Below are 27,219 nucleotides of genomic sequence, written 5' to 3' on the forward strand. Positions count from 1 at the left end.
ACCGACGCAGAGCCTACGCCATAGGTTACGTAACCTCCGGCGTAGGCTCTGCGTCGATTTAACGCGGAACCATAAGGCTTCACTTTGAACGGCCGGTTCACACCGACGTCCAGCGGTTGGAGTTACTTTGTCAGACCTCCTGGAATAACAGCAAGCACAGCGTTCATATTTTTCACTTCTTTTTTTACACTGTCTGTGTGAGATGGGTGCGCATAGAGTCACAGATCAGCAGCGATGGTGATGTGTGGAAAATACCACCGGGTCCCTGCAAACATACACCTGCCTCAGCCACTCATCATCATCCCTTCATCCATCCAGCCCTTTTTGAACATTTCTGCATTTGTAGACGGTAGAAAGTACCAGGATAGCGAGATTTACATGAAGTTGAGAAAAGTTGCGCGAAGCAGCATTTGTTTTGAATTTGGATACAGGAAGAAGAAGCAGAAATGACGGGAATTGCGTCATCACGTTCTCCGCGCGTCGCTGGTTTGATCGGGATATCCCGAATGATTAATTACCATGTAAACAGGGATAACCCTGTTTACTCACGCATGTAAACTGAATATTCCGAATGTTTCTGTAACTGGAATATTAGCAATAACACGAATTTTGACTGCATGTAAACGTAGTCACTGTAGTGAATGGGACCAACAGATTTATGATCATATTTAAGTGAATAGTGACAGGTTTATATTATTGTTTATTTAAAATAATATTCGTGCGTCTTTATATTGAATTGGTCTGCATTTTTTGTTAAAAACAAAAAATAGAATAAAAAAAAAAAAAAAAAACACCAAATTATTTAGGGGGGCTTAAGAATATTTTAGGGGGGCTTCAGCAACCATGCAATTAAAAAAAAAAAAGGCCAATGTTGCCCCAGCAGCAGCAGATATTAACGAGGCTGTTAGCCACTGATGGATTAATTATGCAAGTTCATTTTAAGGTAAGATATCAAATCACCCTTCCCTCTTATAAATCTGTTTAAGGGAAATTTGACTTTTTTTACTCTCTCTCTTTCTCTCTTCTACTCCCTCCCTCTCCTTTTTGCATTTGGACTTTAACTGTTTGAAGTTAAACTCGGATGTCCCTGTGATATTGTTGCACTGACATAGTGAATAAAATACGTTGCGTTTGTCAGATACGCTTTTTCTGCTCTCTAACTCTGCTCTTGTTGTCCGTGGTGCAGAAAACAGATGCGTATTGCGTAAAGGCCCATTGGCTGAATTGACGCCACTGAGGGAGGAGACTGAGAGAAACGCAGGCTTTATTGAAGTAAACCTGCTAGCGAGCAGGTTAGGTTGCCGTAGTGACTGACTCAGAGTTTGAGTTAACTCGCTTTCTGGAACGGAAAACTCCGGATTTCCCTCATCTCAGGCTTAACAAACTCAGGATTTTCACTAAACCCGCTTCCTGGAATACCCCTCTGGAGATGGAATATTTAAAACTTAAAATTCAGGTAAAGAAATGATGTGCAGAACAACCTGTCAGTGATTCCATTATTGTATCTTTAATACAATGTTTCTCTTTTCAGGCAATGAAGCAAACACTGGGCAAATGAATTGAAAAAATAAAAAAAAGTGAAAACTCTGTCAACTGTATTTTTTTAATTGATATGATTGAGACGGATTTGATCACGCACTCTGTGACCATTTGCCATGTCAACCTGCTGAAAGGGATGAGCCGGTACCGGCTCCTCAATGACTGGAGTCAATTAATTGCGCAATGTGGCAGTGTTGTGCAATATGGCACATGCAACAATTCTATCCCAGCCCTGTCTGGGCAGACCTTCAGCCTGCACAAGCACTTAAACCTCTCCTTGAGAATCCCAAAAGTCATCTCAGTTTCTCCCGGAGTTCTGCTGTGAGCCACGTTGAAGCGTGTTTGCGCTCCAGCATCCGGATCGGGGTACGGGGTAATGAGCGTGGGGAGGCACGGATATCCTCCATCCCCCAGGAGATAGCCAGCAAATTCTCCTGCAATTGCACATATAACACAAAGTTAGACACATGAATATTCACAAAACTGATCAATATTAGTAATATAATGCACTCTGTAGACATTTGGTGCTCAAATTTGATTCCCTACATCCTGGCATCATGCACAGAGCCTGGCCATCTCGCCTCCACGTTTGATATTAGATTTGCAGCATCGCATCATCTGGCAATTGAAAAAATACATTTTCAAACATCATTAAGAGAGCGCTCAAAAATAAAAGCAGCTTATGGTTCCATTATACCTACTTGGACATTGATGCTGTCGAAACCTTTTCTGTTAAAGTCAGCCTCATTTTGGGATGGTGCTGTAATTGGCACATGCGTCCCATCGATGCATCTAATAACGTTGGGAAAGCCTGCAATATAGCTCATTAAATGTAATCTCACCAGCAAAGATTTCTGTGCATATTTGAGAAACATAAGCGATGCTGACCTGCCAGTTGGTGGAACTGCGTCTTAATGACCCTCGTAGGTTTGTGGCCAGGAAAACGAATAAAGTTGTGCATGAAGTGCTTTAGCGCAAGGCACACTTTACGCACCGACCGTCAGGCAGTTCCTTTCCCGCATGAAGTGCTGGCTATTAGGCGTAATTAGGAAAAATACATTGGACAAGAGGGGTGTGCTCCTCCTGGGAGGTGGCCGGCTCTGATGAAGTCCCCCCCAGGAATCCCCTCCATCATCGGCCGTCCCCGATTTACAGATACTGCCAGCTCCTCGACAGGGGTGAGGGGCTCAGTTATCTCTGCGCCAGTCCTTCTCGCCTCTGCAGTCTTCTTATTAGCTTTAAAATAGATGCATCTTGTTGGAGCATGACAATAAAAGGCCCATATGGGAGACATGATATCCGAAAAAAAATACTTACCAATTTGGACAATTTTTTTATATTTCATTTTGACCCGTTTCCAGGTTCTCTTCTGCCCACCGGGGTTACATCTAATAAATAAATCATTCAGTGAAAAGTAGTCTGTATTAGAAAGCATCATATTAATAAGAAAACAGGATGTGAAGCCAGTTTCTCCTCACTATTTAATTTAATATAAAATTCACATAATGGCCTAAACTTACGCATTGACGCGATCAGTAATTCTCTGCCAAGCCATTTGTAATCACTGCCCTCTCCTCCTCGTACGCCTCGAGGAGGACTTGCTGCTCCATTTCTGTGAAATATGTTGCTCTTCGTTTAGCCATTTTTTCGGGTTTCGACCTTATGTCTTTATAGATTCACCTGGAATGCGCACAACTCTGGGTTACCCAACTCTGGGTTAGTTGAGTTAAATCATAAATAAACATTAAATCGGTGTGTTGGAACCAACTGAGCGGGTTTAGTCGTCATTGAAGAAATGCACTCCTCAATGTCAATTATTTTGTTTAATGACAGAGATGAAGAAGCCCTGCAGAAATAGTAAACAACAAACATAAGCAGGCTGAATCTCAAATGAAAATATAGGCATTTTCTTAAATAACATAATATATCTCAATCAAGTCTATATAACATAAGTAAGCAAACCCTGAAATAAAATAACAAAATAAAGTAACAGAAACTATACCATATATTTTCATAAAACCAATGAGCAATGTATAGAACGTGAACCCCGCACACAACAACGATGCCTGTTACTTCCCTCTACAGGTAAGGCTCATACTGCCCCCTGGTGGACGGCATAAAACCCTTCAGTCATGGGTTCAAATAACCTCAAGATGAGACTTTAACTCAGTGTTTGTTGAACCTCCTTCTTGGAATAGCCCCCAGATAACCTCAAGATGAGACTTTAAATCAGTGTTTATTAAACCTCCTTCTTGGAATACCCCCCAGACATCCGTGGACTTAAATATCAACAGTCAAAAACCTGAAACCAACTCCACACCTTTTATCTGCTTCATGTGTGGACCCCGCTTGTTGTGACTAATTAGCCACGGTGGGGAATAGACCAATTGATAACTTTCTTTACACGCATACCTTAGGTTTGTTTTGTTGTCTGCTTCGCCGGTCTTCTGTCTCTCTCTCGTTATTGTTGCTTGTTGTGGAATGTTGTTTTCCCGTGGTTTGTATGACATTCACGTAAAGTACGGGTTAACGTGCGGTAATAAACTTTATGCTCCCTGTCGTCCAAAACACATTGAGCCCACACACCTGTGTCTATTTAATACTTAATTGTGTGACGTGACCCATTACCAAGGTGATTGCTGCCCTCTTGTGGCTTGGTATATTAGTAACACAAAAAATATATTAACCAATCTTTCAACAAAAATAAACCAAAAACACCCATATTGGCTCCAACACCCCTTCTACCATACTTCTTGTTAATCAATATGTTATGATACCATGTTTGATCTTTAAAAATTGAGCGACTTTTGGAAAAAAAAATGTTATTATTCCGAAATGGTGATTTCCATGTTTTTAAAAATCAAATTAAAGCTGAAACTTTTATCACATTTTGATTGTTTTTTTTCCCCTTTGTGGTGGGCTGTAAAGAATCATCTAATCGCCGACCTATAATCGTCTGGAGCCGGCTGTAAGCGGGCTTGGTTATGTAGAAAACTACATTACTGCATATTTCTGGGGCGTTTTGATCAACAGTTATCTTAAAGGGATTGTGACATGAAAAACACATTTTTCTTGATTTTTTGTGTTTTGTTGGGTGTCTTGACATCAATTACACCCAAAAAACAACAAACTTTTAACATTCAGTGTATTGTGTGCTTTCTGGGATTTTCCGCATAACTATGCAAAAACGGCGCATGTGGTTTGGTGGCGGATCGTTACGTAACGATCCGCTAAATCACCGCCCCCTCCACCCAGCTCCCTGTCCCCTCTCCTCTCCAGCGCGCCATAAAGGCTGATTTATGGTTCCGCGTTACACCGACGCAGAGCCTACGGCGTAGGGTTACGCGGCGATGCGCACCATACGCTGAACCTTACGGCGTAGGCTCTGCGTCGATTTAACGCGGAACCATAAATGAGGCTTAACAAGGAGCTGTTTAGAGCCTCTTTTGTTCTAATCACCGGAGGAAAACTGCTAAGAAGACCCGCGGCCACTGACTGGACTTAAGATAAGGGGACAGTGCTGCTTGCATGCCTTTATTTTTATGATTGTTTGCTGTGGTTCGCCCTCCTGCTTTTCCGTGCATGCTTCGCCTGTCGCTCTCGGCTTAAAACTCTCTGGAGGAGGAGGAGGTTTGGAGGAGGAGCGGCGCAATGATTGACAGGAAAGGGGGAAAGGAAGCATTTTTCACGGCGCAAAAAAACACTAATAAAAAGCCAGGAAAAGAGAACTAGAGTGAAGTTTTTCTTGTTACACTCTTTTAGACACATTTGAGGGATGTTGGCCAAGACTTTTAATAGTGTTAAAAGCATGTTAAAAATGATGTCACAATACCTTTAAAGTGTGGTAAATAATTGACCCAAACCCACTCATGGCTACAGTATATTCGGCGTGAGACCAGACGGGGCCGCTTTTAATAATAGTATGCATGATTTTATTGCATTTACGACTTGCGAGGCGGCTAATTCTTCTTCAATGGAAGCACCAGTCCTATTCTACATGGATTTCACCTGCAAACAACGTGAATAGTTAAAGCTGAACATTAATTTATATAATAAAAATCATAACTGACTCACGATTGCGTCATACAGAGTCCAGTCAAATAATAATAATAATTTTGAAAAGAATGATGGTTAATTTCCTCAGTTTAAACATTAGATATATTTTCTATGTTTGTAAAAAAAAAGGCTTTATGTGATTTACAAATTGCGCTCTGTGTTTCCCCCCTTTTTTTCTTTCTACTGCTCTTATTGACAGTCTGAGTTGCTCTAATATTTTAATTTATTTTATTTATTAATTTAATTTTTTTTTCTTTCTTTCTAAAATGTCAGTCGCTGCTGTCATAGTTATAAGTTGGCGACGTATATGCTGCTTTTTTTTTTAAGTAACTGTTTAGCTTCAAGTCTGGATTTTTTATTTATTTTTTTATTTTTTTATTTTTTTATTTTTTTTTCTTATAATAATATCAGTCACTGCTGTCATAGTTATGTGCAAGCTCAACAACTTTGATCTTCATGAGTGTTATAAGTCACCGTTGTCACCACAGAATTCCTGGTAGATTTGATTTATCTTTAGTTTTATGGTATATTACAGCCTTAGCAGAGGGGCATTTCTGTTTTTACACGTTCAAGAGATTTTCTCACATCAGGGGGTAGATCTCAGTTTTGCCCTTGATGTAGCCAACACTTAAGGCAGCTACCTCAGTCTTATAGTTTTAATTATGGCTATTGTGTTGTATCTCATACATCATAAATAGGTCGGTACATTTTTACACGCAGCTCTTTGTGCACAGTTCATGCATGTAGTTCTAAGTATTGAAGGGTTGACTTCTTTGACATGTTTCTCGTTATTGATACAGTCTGGGAGGGGAGGGGCTGGCTGCTGCTGCCCTACTGCTGCCCTATTTCCGACTATGGTCACGGAATCAAGTATTAGGGAAGGTTTGTTAGTTAGGGCATATTTCTGGCCCTTTCGGGGGGTGGGTTGGGAGGGGGGTGGGTTTAAACGTCCATCCATCCATCCATTGTCCACCGCATTATCCGAGTCCGGGTCGCGGGGGCAGCAGTGGGAGCAGGGATCCCCAGACTTCCCTCTCCCCGGACACTTCCTCCAGCTCTTCCGGGGGGACTCCAAGGCGTTCCCAGGCCAGCCGAGTGACGTAGTCACTCCAGCGTGTCCTGGGTCTTCCTCGGGGCCTCCTCCCGGTGGGACATGCCCGGAACACCTCACGAGGGAGGCGTCCAGGGGGCATCCTATACAGGTGCCCGAGCCACCTCAGCTGGCTCCTCTTGATGTGGAGGAGCAGCGGCTCTACTCCGAGCTCCTCCCGGGTGACAGAGCTCCTCACCCTATCTCTAAGGGAGCGCCCCGCCACCCTGCGGAGGAAACTCATTTCGGCCGCTTGTATCCGGGATCCCGTTCTTTCGGTCATGACCCAGAGTTCATGACCATAGGTGAGGGTGGGAACGTAGATCGACCGGTAAATCGGGAGCTGAGCCGAAAGGGTTTAAACGTTTATTTAATTTTTTCACTGTTTGTTTTGATGTGGAGCGGCTCACATCGTGGATTTTGTGTTCACATTCTGTTTGTGTAGTGGGAGGCTTGACTGTTTTAAGTTATACTCACATCTGCTTGGGTTCATCATTTCAGAGGGTCGCAGGGGCTGTTTGCATGTCTCTGTCCGCATCCGCTATAGAGGCTTCATTCTAAATTATGCCTGAACTTAATATTTTGAGCTGGAATGCGGGCGGCCTGAATAGCCCTCACAAGAGGATTAGCACCTTGAGTTTATTTCGCAGAAGGAGAATAGACGTTGCATTGGTGCAGGAGACGCATCTCTTGGCTGCTGATGTCAGACGCCTGGCAGATAAACATTATCATGTGATAGCTTCCTCCTCGTCTGGTACAAAGACCAAGGGTGTGGCGGTTGTAGCCAGACGTAACTTTAAAGTTAAAATCCATGACACATGCTCTGACAAGGAGGGCAGGCTGGCAATTGTGAAGACAGAAATTAGCAGCAGGAAAGTTGCCTTCGTATCGGTGTATGCACCAAACTGTTTTAATAGGGTCTTTTACGAAAACTTGACAAATAGTATGCTGGAACTGAATGATTATTCGTTAGTTGTGGGGGGAGACTTTAACGCTGTTTGGAGTGCAGCCAATGACAGGTCAAGTAAATCTGAGACAAGGGATCAGAAACTAGCGTCCACAGCTTTACAGACGTGGGCTAGCAGCTTGGGGCTCACAGATCTTTGGTGTTCGACTAATCCATCAATCAAGGACTACTCCTTTTTCTCTGCTCGACACAAGAATTGACTACATATTTGCGTCCCCTAAACTCTTTTCTAATATTCACAATGTTTCTCTGCTTCCCATAGCCCTCTCCGATCATAAAGGTGTGCTTTGTTCATCGGTGCTCGTCAACGCTTCCCCTCGTGCACCAAAATGGCGCCTTAACACAACCCTGTTAAGACAAGAAGAGTTTAGGGCACAATTTATAGAAAAACTTAAGGAATTCTTGGAGTTCAATGTTGGTTCAGTCGACGATCCTAGAATACTTTGGGACTCAATTAAAGGTTTTATCAGGGGTAATGCCACATGGTTTTCCTCCAACCAGCGCAAGATGCAAATTTCTAAATTACATGAATTGGAAAACAAACTTACAAAACTAGAATCCGTGTTGTCTGCTAATTACTCAGAACAGATAGTCTTGCAGCGTGAGGTGATCAAAAAAGAAATCAATGCCATCCTCAGACGCCGATCAGAGTTCTTAATCCACAGGACCAGGCAGCGTTATTATTTTCATGGGTCAAGGCCCAGCCACCTGTTGGCGATGAAGATTAGGTCAAATGAGCAGTTTTCAGATATCTCCTCTATCAAATTACAGTCAGGAGCTATTACCATCGACCCAATGCAGATTAACAACTCTTTTCGCAGTTTTATTCTGACCTGTATGAATCAGACATACTTATCGACAAAGATAAATGTGACGATTATTCGGCCCAATTAAAGTTACCTCGTCTTGCGGTGGAGGCGGCAAATGAGTTGGCAAAACCATTTTCTCTTGAAGAACTTAAGAGGGCTGTGCTCAGTATGCAAAGGGGCAAATCACCTGGTCTCGATGGCGTTCCGCCAGAATTTTACGCTGCCTTCTGGGACCTTCTTGGCCCGCTGCTTCTCAGTATGATCCATTTTTCGATGGAGAAGGGCACTTTTTCTAGGGATGTGAATACAGCTGTAATCACCTTACTACTGAAAAAGGATAAAAACCCGACGGAATGTGGTAATTACAGGCCCCTTAGTCTGTTGAACGCCGATGTAAAGATTTATGCCAAGGCTCTCTCTCGACGTCTGCAACCGCATGTCTCATCACTGGTTCAATGTGACCAGACAGGCTTTATGAAATCGCGTCTAGCCTCTGACAATGTCCGCCGACTGTTGCACGTAATCGACGCCGCAACAGACATCAAACATCCGGCAGCTATTTTATCCCTTGACGCGATGAAGGCGTTCGACCGCCTTGAGTGGCCCTTTTTGTGGTCGGTGTTGGGGGCAATGGGTTTTGGAGACGGTTTTGTAAAAATGTTACAGCTATTATATTCAAACCCCTCTGCAATGGTTCTTACAGGTAACATTTGCTCAACTCTGTTCACAGTAACTAGGTCATCTCGTCAGGGCTGTCCTTTGAGCCCGACGCTGTTTGCTCTGTCTCTGGAACCCCTGGTGCAGATGATCCGATTATCACCGGTTATTAAGCCCATAACTGTTCATAACACACACCACCACCTGGCGCTTTACGCTGACAACATTTTAATCTTTCTTGGCGACCCGTTACAGTCTGCCCCCCACCTTTTATCAATGTTGGATGAATTTGGCTCGCTATCAGGGTTCAAAATTAATTGGTCGAAGTCGGCTCTGCTGCCATTGAACAAAGTGGCTGGGAACTCTGTTTTACCTCCTAATATTCCCTCGGTTCCACATTTCAAATATTTGGGCATTGAGATATTTCCCTCTTTACACCTTATTGTGAAGCACAATTATACTGAGGCACTGAATAAGGTCTTGGGTGATTTGGAGAGATGGTCCAGCCTGCCCAACTCACTTCAGGCTCGCATTTCTATTGTCAAAATGAATGTATTGCCCAGAATAAACTTTGTTAGCTCTATGGTCCCCCTCCCTCCCCCTACTGGATACTGGGGTAAACTGCAGGCGGCTGTTTCGAGATTTATCTGGAATGGCAAGAGACCCCGCCTCAGATCTGCCACTGTCCAGCGCAAGAGATTAGATGGAGGTTTAGCAGTTCCCAACTTCAAATTTTATCATTGGTCTTTCTCTCTCAGACCCCTGGTCACATGGTTTGACTCTCAGGCGTTGGTCTCCTGGCGCGCAATGGAAGAAAGAATGGTGCACCCTTGGTCTTTGGCAGATGTTTTATTTGCAAATGTCTCTGTGAGGCAGTGTCAGCTGCGCTGCGGCCCCATTGTGTCCCATCTGATTCGGGTTTGGTGCTCGGTAGAAAGGATTTGTAATATTTCTTGTAGATGGCACCTACAATCACCAATTTTCAATAATAAGGACTTGCTGATCGGGGGGAGACCTATCACCTATTCTCAGTAGGAAAGGGGAGGTATACAGTTTTTGGGTGATATATTCAGCTTAGATGGTTTACGCTCTTTTCAGGACATTAAGAATAACTTCAATTTACCAGGCACTTCCTTTTTTTTTATTTGCAGCTGAGAGCGTCTCTTAAAGCACACGGTGTACCTTGGCAGCACCCGCTACCTACACATCCACTTCACGAGGTGGTCATTACTAATAGACCCTCGAGGGGGATGGTATCCACTTTGTATCTATACATGCTTGAGGCCTCCTACAAAACGCTTCCAGTAGACAGGATGTGGAGGGGTGATGTCCCCGGACTGGTTCAGGATTTTGACTGGGATGAGGTGTGGGCCAATATCAAACTTGCCTCTCGAAATCCTGACCATCAACAGATCCATCATAATTTCGTGCATAGGACCTACCTGACCCCTCGTAGGCTACATTTTATGAAAGTTATCAGTGATCCCTCATGCATGCTGTGTACATTAAAAACTCCTGGCACTTTTCTCCACATGGTGTGGGAGTGCTCCCCCGTCGCTCGATTTTGGCAGGGCGTGGCCGCTGAGCTGACGACTCTCATATCAGACACATTACCTGTGACCATACCAGTGTTATTACTGAATGATATTTACGCACTTCCAGTCCCTGAACGTCAGAAACGGGTCATATTAGCAGGTCTAACAGCTGCTAAGAAAATGATAGCAGTACGTTGGAAGCCCCCTCATACTTTGTCCATCAAACAATGGATCTTGACTTTTCTTGATGTTACTTACATGGAGTTATCAACAGCTCGTATAAATGGGGCCAAAGAGGCTAATGTGAATATGTGGCTCACCACAGCTGAAGCACTGAAGCGCTTGCTTTGATCCTCGTGTGTTTTTTTTTGTTGTGTATTTGACTTAACTTGCTTAGCACCGTGAGGATATATATTAACTGTTTCACAAGTCCGCGAGTCTCTCTCTCTTTTTTTTTTTTCTTTTTTTTTTTACTTGCTTTAGCCGCCCTGTCTCGATTTTATTTTAATTTCATATACGGACGTCAAATAATTGCCCTGGTCTTTTAATAGTTTATTTCATTTTATGTGTGTGTCCAAGTGGGTAGAGTGGGGGTGGGGGGATTGATGTAACAATATATTCAGTGCCTGTGCATCATTGTTTGTTTTCTGTTTGAATGAAAATAAAATAAAAATTTGATCAAAAAAAAAAAATTGCGCTCTGTGTTCATGTACACGTCACAGCGTCATAGTTTCTGGGACAGCGTGATCTTTGATCACAACGATGTTTATGATTTTGAGAAGCTGCAGAATTTTATAGACATTGGTTCAACACAAACATTTAACGATTGTGATACTGATTTACTTTTATGTATTTGATTGAACCACTGTACCAACGGTAGAATACATTTAACCAGGGTTTACATCTTCATCTTTACATTATTTTTCTTTTACATCACGCTGATTTTTTTCCTAATAAAAAGCACAAAACTGCAGCTCTGGTTTTACATTAAACACATGCTGGAGGAGGGATGAGTTTGACTCCAACAGCTGATTATGAACACAGCTAAAGACCTGGTGGAGACTGATATCACAGATGTCAGGGAACTTTTTCTTTAAGGGCAGAAGCTTACTGACATCACCAACTTGCAATGAAAAAAAGGAAAGCTGAAAAATATTTGTTCTTTTTTACAATATGCACTAATTATGAAAAAAATAAACATTTCCTCTCCATCATCCTTGTTTCCTCCATGAAACAAGTCTGCAGACTCAGTCGTCCTCCTTGTCCTTCAGGGGTTGTTTGGACTGCAGGTCAGAGGACTCGTCTTCGTCGTCGTCCTCATCGTCCTCCGTCTCGCCCGTCTCATACGAGCCTTTTTGTCTGGACAGACACCACAGCAGCACGGCGATGGTGCAGAGGAACAGGATCAGGACGACACTCACAATCCCTGCCAACGTCAACACAAATAGGTAAATGTTCTGCCTATATTTGGGCCTGCGGTGGACTGGTCACCTGGCCAGGTGAACCTGCACGTCTGTTTCACCGAGAGCGGGAACAGGTTTGGCAGGTTTGGATGAAGGACGGATGCTTCATCACGTTCTCATGTTTTGGTTTCTCAGGTTTTGAGCTCATATTTGCTTCCCGTGTCACACTGCAGTTGTAACAACAGGTTTGTTATTGATATTTTTTTTGAAGTTATTGTAAAACATACTGATTTGGTTATTGATAAGTTAGGCAAATTCCTAAGATGTAGCTGGAAACAGGTCACATGACCAGAGTTCAGTCAAAAGGCGTGACCAAGGCATTATGGGTCAGAGAAGGATGCAGGGCTTATTCTGTATGTGGTCTAAGAGGTGCAATCGGTAATAATTAGGGCCTTCGCACTGTAAGTGCTTAGGCCCTATTATATCTGTAGGAGATGTTTTTATTTTTCTCGTTTTTCTTCCGACGAAATGAGGGCCTTTTTGCCTCCCTAAACATGCCCCAAAAGTCACCAAATTTTGCACGCAAGCCAGGCCTGGCGATAAATTTAATATTTAATGGTTTGCATTCATGGGCGTGGCCTAATGGCTCAACAGCGCCCCCTAGAAAACTTTGTGCCTCAAGCCCCACAATGCGGTTTGACGTACATGCACGAAAATCGGTACACACCTGTATCATGTCGCAACTTAAAGAAAAGTCTCTTGGCGCCATGGCCGAAACCGAACAGGAAGTCGGCCATTTTGAATGAATCGTGTAATTTTGGCAAAATTTATGCCACTTCTTCGGCCGTTTCTTCGCACGAACCGTAACGTGCACCCAGGTGTGTTATACATCAAAATGTACGTCTCCATCCTGCGACGCGCATTACGTTTCTCAGTCAAAAGCGTTACCGTGTTGGGCCGCTCGGTGGCGCAGTGGGTTAAGCATATACTGAGGCTACAGTCCTCCTCCTGCAGCGGTCGCGGGTTCGAATCCAGCCTGCGCACCTTTGCTGCGTGTCTTCCCCGTTCTCTCTCTCTACCCCTTTCCAGTCTGCATCTCCAATAAAGGGCCACTAGAGCCCAAAAAAAAAAAAAAACCTTACCGTGGCGACGATAGATGCCAAAAAGCGTGCCCCCCCTTCTTCTGATTGGTCCATATTTGATAGTTCCTACTTTCTGCCACAACTTTTCAATGGTTTGACATAAAGAGTCGTGGGCGGTGTCAAAGAGTCCTTGACCTAAAGGTGGTGGAAATTGCACGCGTGAGGACCCGTTCATTGCTGCTTGCAGCTTTAATTTCCATTGTTATTGTGAAATGTTATTGAAGTGCCGTCATATGGACTGTAGCAGATTTTAGCAGATGTTTGTCTGATGAAGCTATTGCTAAATTTAGGGAGGCCATTGCTCATCTTACGACAGTGGAAGATAGTGAAGCAGTAGAGGCCAGTCACCTGGGTTCTACCTCTGATGTTGATTTCCTTGTTAGTAAAACTGCTGATTTCTTGCATTCAGCTTTAGATGAAGTTGCTCCTTTGAAAAGGAGGGTTTCTAGCCACAGGAGCTTAACTCCCTGGTATAATTCAGATATCCGCATGTTGAAACAAAACGTGCGTAAAATGGAAAGGAAGTGGCACTCTTAAGTAAGTCGTAAGTCTGTAGACTCCTATCGTGAATGGAAAGATATTCTAATAGTATATAAAAAAAGCCATTCGCAAAGCCAGAACAGCTTATTATTCAACGTTGATAGAGGATAACAAAAGTAACCCATGTTTTCTGTTCAGCACTGTAGCCAGGCTGACAAAGAGTCACAACTCTGTTGAGCCGTGCATTCCTGCAGCTCTCAGTACTTTATGAGCTTCTTTAACAGTAAAATCACGAGAATTAGAGAATAAATCAACTAGCCGGTTGTAGGCGTTTCTTCAGCTTTAGCAACTTCCCTAGGCTCTGACTTGACTCTAGACTGTTTTGATCCTATAGACTTCCCTGAGCTGACTTCACTCGTCAATAGAGCTAAGTCTACCACATGTATGTCAGACCGCATCCCGACTCCACTATTCAAAAATGTTTTTTCTCTTATTGGTCCGACAATACTGGACGAAATCAACCTATCCCTAAACTTAGGATATGAACCACAGGTTTTCAAAGTGGCAGTAATTAAACCTTTACTTAAAAAACCTTCTCTTGACCCAGACACCTTAGCTAATTATAGACCAATTTCCAACCTTCCATTTGTATCTAAAATTCTGGAAAAGGCAGTTTCAAGCCAGTTATGTGACTACTTGTATAGAAATGATCTGTTTGAAGTCTTTCAGTCAGGGTTCAGAATGCATCATAGCACAGAGACAGCACTGGTTCGAGTCATGAATGACCTCCTTATGGCCTCAGATAAGGGACTAGTGTCCATACTGGTTCTACTGGTCCTCAGATAAGGGATTAGTGTCCTACTGGACCTCAGTGCTGCTTTTGACACTGTTGATCATGGCATTTTACTGCACAGGTTAGAGTATGTTGTTGGGATTAAAGGGACAGCTCTACGTTGGTTTAAGCGGTTCCCAAACTTTTTTAGCCGCGCACCCCCTTCTATGTCTCAACCCGGTTGACGCACCCCCGATCCCCCACCCCTTAAAAAAAAACGCAACAAGCTTTATTATAGCCATATTAGAGTCGCCATGTTTATTCATGCTAAAATGACCAGAACACACATATAATATAATAATCACAATCACAACAATGCGCTCTCGCATTTAAATTAAACTGAAACACTGTAACACAGTTCCAATATAATGAAACAAAGTTATGCGCAGGCTTCCACTTTTAAGAGCAAAGAGGATGGATGACATGCTCAGACTCAGTGGCAGAAAGCAGATAAGTTGAGGAAAATGTTAGAATATTTTGAACATTGAACATAAATTGCAGCAAGTTTAAATGACCGTGGAACTAACACAACCCTGTTATGTTGCAAAAGATAACGTGACACGTAACTCAAGTCGGAGTTGACGTGACTCCATTTATTTTCGAACCACACATGAACGCATGTAAAAACAGACTGTCGTAAACCGGAACCGGGGAGTCGTAACCAGAAAGTTCTTAAAGTGACAGTGTATGTCGGTACACTACCAGACATAACAAACCTGTCATCATAACACAGGTTATGGAAATACAATTTGAACGCCAGTAATTTTAATTCTATTCCCAGTGTTGTACATGAACGCGTTCAAATGAATGCGTTCATTGAACACGTTCATTTATGTGAGAACGTTGAACTGAACGCAACATATTTACACATAAAGAACTTGAACGTGAACTTGTTCATTCTGCAGATCATGAACAGGAATTTGAACTGTTCAGATTATGTGAGTTGCAGCTTCACTGTTTAGGTCCAATTATTACAGAAAAATCCTTACTATTTCACCAGCGGGCGGCGCGCACATTTAAAATACTCGACGAGCCTGGTGCAGTCTTTACGAATGTAGGCTGATTTATGGTTCCGCGTTACACCAACGCGGAGCCTACGGTGTAGGATACGCGGCGTGCGGACCGTACGGTTCGCGTCGCCGCGTACCTTACGCCGTAGCCTTCGCCGTCGATTTAACGCGGAACCATAAATCAGCTTTGACGGGTGAAGAGAGACGTTGCAGACGCAGCGTCAGCGAGCCGTCAGATGATGATCCGTTTATCACTATCTGCGGGAATTTTACACATCGTCTCCCAAAGAGTCTGACGGTAGGAAACTAACCTTTCTGTGCAAATTATGTCCACCTGCGCTGGGAAAACAAGTCTGAACGTCGTAAACCGGAACCGGGAGTCGTAACCAGAAAGTTCTTAAAGTGACAGTGTATGTCGGTACACTACCAGACATAACATTTCCCCCCCCTTCACACAACCTAGGTGTGATACTCAGTCTCAAAGTCCCCCAGGTGTTTAGGCCTGGCGCGAGCCAGAGCTGGGCGACCCTCGGGTGCAGCAGCAATTTCCGGTGGCCGCTCTTCGACTGCAGCCTGTGCTTGGACAGCTGGGGCGGCTGCCGCATCGAACTGTGCAGCCGGCAGGGCTGTAACGGCCGGCACACCCAGTCCGGGCGCCGGTGGGGCCTGCACCTTACGCAGGCGGTTAGCATGCCAGCGAGTGCCATCGGCTAACCTGAATGAAGCTGGACCAAGCCGTTTGGTAACCTGGACAGGGTCTGACCAGAACGACTGGAGCTTGTCGCCACGATGAGGCCGTCGGATCCTGACCCAATCCGAGACAGCGATGGCAGGTGGTCTAACCCATCGGGTCCTGTCGAAGCGGTCCTTCATCTGACGTTGACAGGTAGCGACTGCGGCTTGAACCGGGTGCACTGGGACCTGAGCCAGTGTTGGGCGGAGCCTATCCAGAGGCAGCTGGAGCTCCCGCCCCAGCATGAGGGAGGCTGGGGAAACTCCTATGGTGGCGTGTCGGGTGGCCCGATAGTGCAGCAGCGTCTGTAGGAGACTGGTGGTGAGTGTGCACCCTTGTGCCAAGTGAGCCCTGATCCCGTTTTTCAGCGTTTGATTTAAACGTTCCACCCCCCCGTTCGCCGCCGGGTTGTAGAACGCTGTGCGGATGTGGCGAATCCCCTTCCCCGCCAGGTATGAGGACAGTTCATGGGAGATCATTTGGGGCCCATTGTCAGTTGTGATCCTCCGGGGCAAGCCCCAACGTGCGAACAGAGAATCGAGAATGTCAACGAGCACCCTGGCCGTGACGGAGCCCACGGGTGCCACCTCCGGCCACTTAGAGTGGAGGTCGTAGACCACGACGAGGAACCTCTGATGATGCGGCACCCCATGCAGCTCACCACAGATGTCAAGCTGCAGGTGAACCCAGGACTGTGACGGCCAGTCTAACGGCTGCATTGGTGGGGGCGGGGCCGGGGCCCTGGTCTTGCCGCTAAGAAGGCAAGCAGTGCAGTCCCTGACCAGGGCCTCTATTTCCCTGTCGATGCCCGGCCACCACACGACATCACGGCACCTCTGTTTGAGCCTGACTATGCCCAGGTGACCCTCGTGCGCCATAGCAAGGACACGCGCCCGGAGGTCACCAGGAACCACAGTGCAGAGCCCGCGGGCGACACAGGTGTCGTTCCAGCACGACAACTCCTCCCTGACCCTGTGATAGGGAAGCAGCTCGTCGGGTACCCTCCCAGGCCAGCCTTGCCTGATGTAGGTAGAGAGTGTGGACAGGATGGGATCGTCCGCTGAGGCGTCCCGAAGCTCCTGCAGCGACACTGTCTCATGGAGGGGTGTGTGGAGGAGCTGGATGAGGTCCTGTTCGGCCTGGTCCCGTTCGGGTGCCAAAGGTTGGGCTGCGGGCGGGCTAGGGATCGCACGTGACAGCAGGTCAGCCACCACGTTGTCGCGGCCTGGCGTGAACTGCAGGCGGAAGTTGTACTGCTGCAGTCGGTCAGCCCAACGATGGAGGCGGAGCGGTTTGTGGCCGGTGCCTGACGTTGCCAGGAGGGTAGTGAGGGCCTGGTGGTCGGTCCTCAGTGTGAATGTACGCCTGTAAAGGTACATATGCCAGCGCTCACAAGCCCAGAGGCACGCTAAGGCCTCCCGCTCCCCCACCGAGTACCTCTGTTCTGTGGGGCTGAGAGCCTGCGAGGCGAAGGCGATCGGTCTCTCGACACCCCCCTACAGCTGGGACATCACCGCGCCGACGGCGAGGGCAGAGGCGTTGCACGTGACGAAGGTGGGGCTGACCAGGTCGAAGTGCGCCAGGACCGGTGCAGAGGTGAGCTGGGACTTCAGTAGGCGCACGGCGTCGGAACATGCCGGTGTCCAGACCCAGGGCTCGTCCTGCTTCAGCAGCTTACGCAGCGGCGCAGTCGTGGCAGAGTACTGTGGCAAGAAACGGAGGTAATACGCCGTCATGCCCAGGAAAGAGGCGACCTGAGCGGCTGAGGTTGGCTCCAGGACACGGTGGATGGCCTCTGTGTTTGAGTGGAGCGGGTACGTGCCACCCGCTGAGAGGCGGAACCCGACAAAGTCAATGGCTGAGGCGGCGAAGACACACTTCTCGCCATTAAGTGTGAGGTGGTGCTTGGCCATTGCACTGAACACCCTGTGCAGGCGCTCATCGTGTTCCTCGATCGTGGCCCCGTGAACCACAATGTCATCCAGGTAGACGGCCACACCCGGTATACCTGCGAAGACGGAGGCCATCATTTTCTGGAAGCAGCTGGGGGCGGAGCTTAGCCCAAACGCCATGTAGCGGAACACCCCTCTGTGGGTGATGAAAGCGGTGAGGTTGCGGCTCTCGGGGTGTAGTGGCACCTGGAGGTAACCCTGGCGGAGGTCCAGTTTCGAAAAAAACGGTGGACCCGTGGAACTGGGCGGTGAGCTCCTCTGTGGTTGGCAGGGGGTATTTGTCGGGGATGATGGCCTTGTTCACCGCTCGAAGGTCCACGCAGAGTCGCAGCCCACCAGACTTCTTCCTGGCCATCACCAAGTTGGAGATCCAGGGTGACGCGTTCACCTGCTCGATGATGTCGTCATCCAGCATACCTTGCAGCTGAGCAGAGATGTCATCACGGAGGGCCAGGGGAGAACGACGGAGGGGCTGTATGACAGGCGTCAGAGTCGGGTCCAACAGGCTGATGGGCGAAACCCACAAGGCAGCCCACCCCGCTGAACAGCGCAGGCCACTGTTGCTGCCAGGGGATGACAACGGCATTGATCTCTGAGCCGGTGGTGTCCAGCAGGGTGAAACCGAGGCTGGTGAAGAGGTCGAGGCCCAGGAGGTTGGTCCCGTGGCGTGCAACATTGAACCTAAAAACTGGCAGTGTCTTATCCCCGTATTTTACGGGCAGCTGAAGGGAGCCCACAATGTCAATTTTGGAGTCGGCGTAACCACGCAGGGTGGTGGTGGGCGGTCCAAGTGGCTCGCAGGGGAAAAACTGTGTAACAGTCGCCAGGTTCAGGAGAGACACTGTGGCCCCTGTGTCCAGGAGGAGGGGCAGAGTGATATCTCCAACCATTACCGAGCACGTTTTGAACGGTGCTCGTCCCGAGCTCACGTTGTGGATAACTGTGGTGGTAGTTGGTGGCTGAGAGGCTCGAGCTGGAGCAGACCTGCAGACTTTGTGGAAGTGGTTTAATTTTCCGCAGTTGGAGCAGGTTTTACCACGGGCAGGGCAGTTCTGGGCTCTTGAGTTGTGTGCAGAAGAGCCACAGTTCCCACACTGCTGTTGGTACTGATCGCGGGGCCGAGCAGCTAGTAGGATGTTCTCCTCCCCGCTGTCAGCACTCACATGAAGGAGGGGCGTCTGTGAGGTGAGCGCGCCCGCTGCCTGTGTCTGTGAGGGCGGGGGAGTAGAGAAGCTCGCCGTGCACTCCAGCGCAGATTCAACCTGAACCGCGAGGTTTATTGCTGCCGCTAAAGTCAGGTCATCATTTTCCAGCAACAGTCTCTCTTATTTTGTTGCAGCTCGTGTGCAAAATCAGTTGGTCTCTGACCATTTCGTCCCGCAGTCCTCCAAACTTACAGGAATTAGCCAAACCCCGCAGGTCCGCCACGTACTGAGCCACTGATTCCCCTGGCCTTTGATGTCGCCGCCGGAACACGACGCGGCGGAGCAGAGCACTTTGTGGAGCCGCGAAATGTCCTTTCAGTAACTCCACGGCCAGGGAGTATGACGGTGCGTCGCCGAGTGTTCCGAACACCCGCTGTCCCTTAGTTCCCAAGCAGTGCAGCAGCAGTGCACGCTTCCTCCCGCCGGACACGTCCGTCAAGCCGGCAGCCAGGATGTACGTCTCAAACGTGGAGATCCAGCGGTGCCATGGGACCGGTGGTTCCCCCGGGAGGGCCAGGAAAGGAGGCGGTGGTGGTAGGGAACAAGCTTCAGCCATCTCTCGTCGCCAATGTTATGTTGCAAAAGATTCTCAAGTCGGAGTTGACGTGACTCCATTTATTTTCGAACCACACATGAACGCATGTAAAAACAGACTGTCGTAAACCGGAACCAGGGAGTCGTAACCAGAAAGTTCTTAAAGTGACAGTGTATGTCGGTACACTACCAGACATAACAAACCCGTCATCATAACACAGGTTATGGAAATACAATTTGAACGCCAGTAATTTTAATTCTATTCCCAGTGTTGTACATGAACGCGTTCAAATGAATGCGTTCATTGAACACGTTCATTTATGTGAGAACGTTGAACTGAACGCAACATATTTACACATAAAGAACTTGAACGTGAACTTGTTCATTCTGCAGATCATGAACTGGAATTTGAACTGTTCAGATTATGTGAGTTGCAGCTTCACTGTTTAGGTCCAATTATTACAGAAAAATCCTGCGGGCGGCGCGCACATTTAAAATACTCGACGAGCCTGGTGCAGTCTTTACGAATGTAGGCTGATTTATGGTTCCGCGTTACACCAACGCGGAGCCTACGGTGTAGGATACGCGGCGTGCGGACCGTACGGTTCGCGTCGCCGCGTACCTTACGCCGTAGCCTTCGCCGTCGATTTAACGCGGAACCATAAATCAGCCTTGACGGGTGAAGAGAGACGTTGCAGACGCAGCGTCAGCGAGCCGTCAGATGATGATCCGTTTATCACTATCTGCGGGAATTTTACACATCGTCTCCCAAAGAGTCTGACGGTAGGAAACTAACCTTTCTGTGCAAATTATGTCCACCTGCGCTGAGAAAACAAGTCTGAACGTCTGCCTCGTCAACTTCAAATTTGAAATGTCATGTGGAGTTGAAGCATCCGCCCAGTGAGAGAAAATATCTGCGAGTCCTTAACAATCAAAAAAGTTCCCAGAAAGACCAAGAGGTCTGATTTCCCAGTAACAGGTAGACAAATTGATAATGCACTACAATGTTGGAGATTTACAGCCTCTGAATAAAGTTGAAACGCCACTAGGACAATACATGATTGTATTCAGCAGGGGTCTCCAACCCTGTCCTGAATGTTTTACATGTTTCCTTGCATCATCACACCTGATTCTAATTAATGGCCTTCATCAGCTTGTGTGTGAAAAAAAAAAAATTATCAGACCGCCATTACATTTTTCATCTCGCGCACCCCCTAGAGGCAGCTTGCGCACCCCCAGCGCGCACCACACTTTGGGAATCCCTGGTTTAAGTCATATCTATCTGATAGGTTCCAGTTTGTTCATGTACATGAGGTTTCTTCAGAACAGTCAAGGGTCTGTTATGGTGTTCCGCAGGGTTCAGTGCTAGGGCCAATCTTGTTCAGTTTATACATGCAGCCATTGGGAAGTATAATCCAGAATCACGGCATACACTTTCATTGTTATGCTGATGATACGCAGCTCTATCTGTCTATGAAGCCGGATGAAACAGAACCGTTAGTTAAACTTCAGGCATGTCTTAGGGACATCAAGGACTGGATGTCCAGAAATTTCTTGCTTCTAAATTCAGATAAAACAGAAGTTATCATTCTTGGTCCAGAGCATTTTAGGAAGGGACTAGATGGTGTTGCGATAGCTTCCAGTGCAACTGTGAGAAACCTTGGTGTTGTTTTCGATCAGGATTTGTCGTTTAAAGCATATGTTAATCAGGTTTGTAAAATAGCGTTTTTCCATCTTCGTAATATTGCAAAAATTAAGAAAATCCTCTCGCAGAGTGATGCAGAAAAACTAATTCATGCGTTTGTATCTTCTAGACTAGATTACTGTAATGTGTTATTAGCAGGATGTCCAAGTAATTTGCTGAATAGGTTCCAGCTGATCCAGAATGCAGCAGCCCGAGTGCTGACAGGAATCAGCAGGAGAGACCACGTCTCTCCAGTGTTAGCGTCGCTCCATTGGCTACCTGTAAAATTCAGATTCCAATTTAAAATGTTATTACTTGCATATAAATCCCAAAACGGCTTAGCTCTGCAGTATTTACAAGACCTAATAGTGCTTATGTTCCTGGCAGAGCTCTCCGCTCTCAGAGTGCAGGTTTACTCGTAGTTCCTAGAGTATCTAAATGTAGATTTGGAGGGCGGGCGTTCTGCTATCAGGCACCATTACTATGGAACCAACTTCCAATCTGGATTAAGGAGGCTGACACCACCTCCACCTTTAAAACTAAAATTAAAACCTTTCTGTTTAGTAAAGCCTATAGTTAGTGTTTAGTAAACCTCTAGCTGGTGTTGGTAAATCTCTAGTTAGTGTAAACTCTAGTGTGTTAGAGTCAGTAGTCATAGTTGCAGCTATAGAACAAGACTATAATAGTTAGTCTCAAATATAGCTTTGCGGTAGATATGCTCCTATAGGCTTATGCTGCAGGGGGGCACCGACATGATCCGCTGGGCGGTGCCTCTAACCCTTCTTCTCCTCTCCTTTTCCCTTCCTCTTTTCTCCATTTCCATTTTTATTTATTATAAATATCTCATAGCTATCGTTTTTGTCCATTGTTCCTGTAGTTTCTTATGCCGGCCCCTCTTTTTTCTCTTTTGTGCATGTTTGCAGGCCAAAGCCTCGGGAGCTGTGTTCTGGCCTGCGGTCTCGGCCCCCCCCCCCATCCCCAGTCATCCCGTTGCTGCTTCCATCTGCCTACGTGGATGTCTGCTGTGTGCTGCTGACGTCCCCCCCCCCGCCTCTGATCATCCCATTGCTGCTTCAACATGCCTGCTGTGTGCTGCTGACGTCCCCGACTCCCCCAGTCTGGCCTTCGACAGGAGGGTCCCCCCTTATGATCCAGGTCCTGCTCAAGGTTTCTTCCCTCCTAGAGGGGAGTTTTTCTTGCCACTGTTTGGCTTAAGGCTTTTCTCCCACTATGGGAGTTTTTACCTTCCATTGTTTATGTAATAATTGCTCGGGGGTTTATGTTTATATTCATGTTCTGGATCTCTGGAAAGCGTCTAGAGACAACATCTATTGTATTAGACGCTATATAAATAAAATTGAATTGAAGCACATGTTGTTGTTTATTTTTCTGTTTAATTCAAACTGTTCACTAGCTTTTGCTTAAAAAGACATGATTTATTTTGTAGTTTTCCTGGTGTCTGACGGAGGAAAAGAGCGACAGCGAAATAAAGCTTCAAAGACAACTGTACGATGCGTGACCATTATTTTATACATTTGGGTGCAGCTCCCTCGGCGAGGATGTTTTCATGAACCGTGAAGCTGGATTCTGTCTGAATGACCCGGATAACTGAAATAGACTGAATCAGAATACACATGACCTGAGTTTGATCGTCTTTGATGGGTTGGGGATGTATTGGACCAGTCATCTGTACAAACTGCTAATTCAGAGTGGGAGGGGCTATTAGAAGGAGAGAAGCGCAGCAGAGAGGGAGGGGGAGGAGCCTATACCAAATAATTTTTCTTAATATAATAAAAGTATCAAATCAAGCTTGGTCACTTGTTTAACATTGCAATTTGCTGCATAAGAAAAGTTTCAGATTTTAATTTGTTTATTTATTTTAGGAAGACTGTATTTAAGAAGTGTAAATTTCCAAAATAAAAATCTGCTGAAAATATTGTGTCCACTTTTTTTGTATTTATTTATAAGTGTTTAAAGGGAAAGCACCTTTATTGTTCATTTTCAGTAAATGTTTTTACTGATTTTGTACATTTGAGCTTAAATTTAGAACTTCATAAAAATTTAATAATTCCAGTTGATAACGCTTTCGAGACTCTCGTACCTTTCTGCTCTGAAACCGACTTCGTCTGTACGCAATTCAAGATTCACAGTTCTGTGCAGAATACAAGATTGTGCTGCGTTCATGTCAAAAGAAGAAAATCAATTAGTATCTGGGTGAAAAAAGTTCTTGGGCCCACATTTTTAATCCTGACTTTACTGTTTCATCATCAAATGTCACAAAAGAAGAGTTTCGCTCTTACCTCCGATCAAGATTGCAAAATCTTCACTGCTGCTGTAGATGTCTGTAAAATAAATAAATAAATAAATGATTAATGTGGGATTTGAATGATGTTAAGGCAAAATAATTCATTGCAGAATTGTCTTCCTGCAGGAAGTTTATCCATCTGCAGATTTCAGCGCCGAAACACAAAAGGTCACGCGGTAAACTTTACAAACACCCCCCATGCAGGGCTGTTCTCAGACTGCTCTTTTCCTTTTAAACCATTGTGTATTTGATTTTACACATCTAGGGGGCGGAGTCAGGCACACTGCTTGACTCCACCCCCTCAAGTTTAAAAAACAAATCTGTGTCACAAATAGAAACATTTACAGTAATTATGATCCAAATTTGTAGTTATTCATTCCCATGTTCAACCATCTGAACTGGACTTCTGGTTACATGTTCTGATTTTGTGAAAACAACATTTGTGAATGTGAATGATGTAAATTGTCTTAAGAGCGGAGGACATCCAGAACATCTTGTCTTCTCCACAGGAAAAATATGAACTTTTTTAGAGAACGGTGCAACTTTCAATTAAGCAACACCACCTTTCAAAATAATAGCATATAGCTGCAACGCAAAATATACTGAAAAAATAAGACTGTCTGAACTAATTATGCAAAACAATGACATTTAAAATACAACATAGCAAAAACACATAACTGAATAGCTCCCACACTGTATCTTCTGCAGAATACGTGTACAGAAGACAGAAGACAGTCTTTGATGATGCAACACAAATGATTGCCTACTTTACTGTAGTTGACTGTACTGCTACTCTCAGGCGAAACGGCACTTATATGGCCAAGATTTTCAGGCTGACTACCTTTGTAGCCACATTAAAATAAGTACAAAGGAATGAAGGAAAAGGTTGGTGCCTGACTGCAGAAAATGAACATGCCAGTCGTGATTTTTGTGGAAACTCGACACAATTAGGAAGACTTCACTGTATTTATAGTAGAAACTAATGTTTCTTGTAATAAACTTTAATTCTGTACTATTGTGTGTGTGTGTGTGTGTATGTTTATAAGGGTGATTATAGCGCGCGTCGGCCCTGCTGTGGAAACCAGGGCCACTGGGTGTCTGCTCTTATCTCCACGGCGACACACACCGAGTCATCACACCGGTTCTATGTGATGCTCCCTCCTGACATCAGGCTGATAAGACACTCCCTGCCGTAAATAAACACACACACACACACATGCACCTCAACCGTTCAAAATGCTGGCGGGCTGCACATGCGCTCACATGTGGAGCTTATTTCTTTATCAAATAATGAAGACAGCGTTAAACAGATGTCACACAGACTTAATGCTAATGTTGAACATGCAACAGATGATCAAAGAGACATATTTACACATTAATCAGTCTCAAAGTGACATCTAGAGGAAGGTTTTAGGAAATAAAAGTACAAAGAAGTTTCTCGATATTCAGGGTTCAGTCAGAATGGTTGCTTTCCAGTTGGGTTTTCGGTTTGTTGGCTGGTTTGGGAGGGTTGGAGCTTGTTGAAGCTGTTCTGACTGGCATCCTGTTGTAGTGAAGACTTTAGATTAAAGTTTTACCTGCCTAGAACAAAACCTAACCTAGTAGTTTTATCGCAAAGGTTTTTTTCAAGCAAATAGCTAAAAAGAAAGAAAGAAAAAAAAATAGATGTAATAATTTTGCTTACTGTATGTCCAGTAAGGAAGCTCTACATTCAGTGGTATAATGCGTTGAATCAATGTTTTTGGTATTTATTTCAAATTAAAAGCCCTTGTGTATTTCAGGACAAAAAAAACTCTTTCCCAATAGGGCTTTTATTTTGAAACATTCAGCATTAGATGGACAGTGTAAAAAAGGACATCCAAAGTGGATCAGACTAAATCAAAGGTGTGGTTTAATACAAACATATACATGTGAAGGTAGAGACAGTCTTCTCATTCAAAACCTCCCACAATAATCTTATTGGTCCCTCAAAAGAAGCAACATCTCCAGAAGGACAGGTACGTACCCTTTCTCCCGATCTTTGTGACGAGGTCCGAAAAAGTAGCAGCACTTTCTGTTGATGTTTGAACCAAAGGTCCGGGAGTCGTCTGAGAGCTCATGCTGACGTCGACCTGAAAGAAGAAAACATTCTGCAGGAAACGGGAAGTAGCGGCCACGAGGGTTCACCTGCTGGGAAACGAGAAGGTCCACCACAATCTGTTGATGTCTTTCAGTCTGAAACAATCAGAAGGCCAACCAACAAATCATGAAGATGAGCTTTCAGAGCCTTTTATTTCCTCTCATCTTGAACCGTTTTGGACTGGAATCACCGGTGAATGACTGAAGCCAGATTTACAGTAACAACTCCTTGATCCATCGTGTTATTCTGCAGGCATCTGTGATGTTTTAACTGGGGCTTTTGAGCGTTTGACTCATTGCATAAAGTCCACCAGGCTCGGTACGTTCTGTACCGGTGGGAACGGCTGCGAATGGGAGGGGCACCAGAACAGCATTTTCATAAAGAGTGAATGGGAACATCTGGACAGATTTGTATTTTCTCCTTCCCATACTGCAAGTATTTTTCCATGACTTCCTTTAATTTAACAAAAGAAAAAAATTATGAGTTTGTTTAAAAGATGGCTATGAATGACTTGTTGGTTATTCCAGCGTCATCACGTCCAAGTCTAAGGAAAGACAAAAACTAAGCACTAATATCTTCTAAAAATGACACTTGCTTGATTTTACTAAAAACATTCTTTAAAAGGTGCCTTGAAACATGAGCAGCGATGCTTTGAGTCGACTTTGTGAGATATTTCTTATCAAAGTCAAACTTCTGTCAAGTAACTGATCATTAGAGCTCTTGTTTTTCACGGGCCGAGCCGTAAACCCAAGGGAACGACTCTGAAATAGACCCAGAGCGTTGTTTGTCACAGTTAGTCAACCTGCATGAACCCAGCTGAAGAGAGATCATAATAATAAAAAATCTACAATTACTCTGATTTAAGTCATTGCAATATTATATTTAACTGTTTTAGGCGTAGTATTAATAAACATGGAGGTTGATCTTTGTGAGGATGTCAAACTTTAGCTGCATCATCTTTGAGATTTTTAAATGAGAGTAAAAGTAAAATGTGTGACAGACAACTTTAACTTTCTACAAAAAAAGCTTAGTAGCTGAAATATGTAAAAAATAATGCAGAAACTCACCAGTTTCTGTAGCAACCGGCAGATGAACCAATGTCCAGCGGGAAGAAGAAACCCACCGATGTTCTGAACAACACGCTCACACAGATGGGTGTGGTGTGAG

At 45.2% G+C, this 27,219-nt stretch overlaps 1 long non-coding RNA gene across 5 annotated transcripts; it reads right to left on the minus strand.

Annotated features, from left to right (window-relative positions):
- Positions 1–1,589: 1,589 nt before the first annotated feature.
- Positions 1,590–27,219, minus strand: LOC133439059 (uncharacterized). Of its 5 annotated transcripts, XR_009781889.1 has the most exons (10): positions 27,120–27,204; positions 25,939–26,147; positions 23,929–23,970; positions 8,201–12,079; positions 7,163–8,000; positions 2,857–2,927; positions 2,428–2,775; positions 2,241–2,350; positions 2,086–2,157; positions 1,590–1,973 (listed from the first exon to the last, which is right to left on the minus strand). It is a non-coding gene; the product is annotated as an uncharacterized LOC133439059 (long non-coding RNA). The 5 variants fall into 5 exon arrangements; XR_009781887.1 differs by having other exon boundaries at positions 7,163–12,079; positions 25,939–26,044; positions 27,120–27,219; XR_009781888.1 differs by having other exon boundaries at positions 7,163–12,079; positions 25,939–26,102; positions 27,120–27,213.

The sequence above is a fragment of the Cololabis saira genome, unplaced genomic scaffold (genome assembly GCF_033807715.1).
Source record: "Cololabis saira isolate AMF1-May2022 unplaced genomic scaffold, fColSai1.1 scf140, whole genome shotgun sequence".
In the NCBI taxonomy this organism is placed as follows: domain Eukaryota; kingdom Metazoa; phylum Chordata; class Actinopteri; order Beloniformes; family Belonidae; genus Cololabis; species Cololabis saira.